Source organism: Aplysia californica, unplaced genomic scaffold (assembly GCF_000002075.1).
Source record: "Aplysia californica isolate F4 #8 unplaced genomic scaffold, AplCal3.0 scaffold01012, whole genome shotgun sequence".
Classification (NCBI taxonomy): domain Eukaryota; kingdom Metazoa; phylum Mollusca; class Gastropoda; order Aplysiida; family Aplysiidae; genus Aplysia; species Aplysia californica.
In genome coordinates, this window is record NW_004798282.1 from 133,746 (window position 1) to 135,501 (window position 1,756).

Here is a 1,756-nt window from a genome sequence, read left to right on the forward strand (position 1 = left end):
TCGCCCCCTGCCTCGTCCCCTTGTATAAACTCAAACACACAACAACGAGCAAAGGTAGACAAATTTTCAAAGAAATAATAGGCAGTTCCGCCGTACGCTGACAAAACGCCTTTTTTGCCATTCACAACAGTTTTGAGATAAAGAGGGTTTGCTTTAATCAGGGTAACCATTTTTAAAAAAGGCGTCCTTCCGAAATTTACATTCTGATTTATTTAAAAACTAGTTACAGTTTCACTTTGATTCTTTCACACAAGAAGGATAACTGATTTGGCTCTCGATTTAGCAAATACAAAATTTAGCTCCAAAACTGAAAAAAAAAGGCGTTTTGTCAGCTTACGGCAGAGTTCTCCCTTAACAGTGTAGTTAGATCTAAGTGCAGTCTTTTCTCCGCAAACAAAACAGTAAATCAGCGAGGACTCTTGGCAAGAAAATACACCCAGGAATACAAGACTACACGTACATATCTCCGCAGTTCTCGTCGTGTGGGTCTCCCACCCCCCTCCCCCCGAGCAAAATCTGGGACAGAGCTCAGCACACTAATTTCTCACAGGACGTACCGCTGACAGGCTGTTTGAACTGCCCGAAACACAGAAACCATTTATTGGTCGCTTTTAAGCACAACGGGGCTATCCAGAAAAATGATGTTTTGAGAAAATCGAAGGTAAAGTTTCTGGACCCTTGTTCAGTTTGTTTAAAAAACAAAGAGAGTTTTCTCTATAACCGAACAAATATACACACCAATGAAACCAAACTTCTCCTATAGGTAGGGCAATGCCCACTTTTAGTGCCAGTCAAGATTTCTGGAAACCCCCGAAATCTGGGTTAGCCTGCTTGTCCTTAAAAGCGACCATATTTTTAGAAAAGAGAAAAAACCTGTTTCATTCTGTGAAGAAGAATTGTACTGCTTCCTTCTTTTTTTCCTTAAGTCTGTCACTTTCCGCGCCTAAAACTTCGGAATCAGTTAGCTTTAGAATTTGAAAAAAATTAACGGCGATTCAGAATCATTTAAAGGGTGCATAGTTTTACTAAGGAGCCTGAGGTCACTGTAGATTAATTTTCAGTTTTTCCGTTTAGATCTAATCTTGGGAAAGTGCGTCTTCTTAGACGCCTTTGTAAGCAAGATAGGCTTCCGTTCACAATGAGTGCGCTCTAATTCTAAACCTTTGAAATTTTTTTATTTGTAAAAAAAAAATTTTTTTTTTTTTTTTTTGGGGGGGGTACAGTGTTTTACGGCGCTCGCAACTGCATAAGGTCATATGACCACACTGGACACATTAAACAAAATTTTCGGTTGGTAGGAAATTTCGAATTTTGCCTACTCTTATCAATTTCAGACCACCAAGGGATCTTTAACGTGCGCAACGTGCACACGGGACCTCCGAGATTTGTCGACCTTGTCCTAGAAGGCTTGGTGAAGATCTTTCCTACTAGAAGATCAGGGGTGAGGCTGAGAGACAGCAGTAAGAAGGAGCCAAGGAGTCTCAGTTAACAGTCTCAGTTAATAGTCTAAATTAACAGTCTCAGTTAACAGTCTAAATTAACAGTCTCAGATAACAGTCTAAAGTAACAGTCTCAGTTAACAGTCTCAGTTAACAGTCTCAGTTAACAGTCTAAAGTGACAGTCTCAGTTAACAGTCTAAATTACCAGCAGCCAGGGTTAACGACCTGAGTGTTGTAAAGTGCAAAGCAATTCCCTCCAAGATGCAGAGTGCGTGAGTTGAGTCACTTCTGTGTGTGTGTGTGTGTGTGTGTGTGT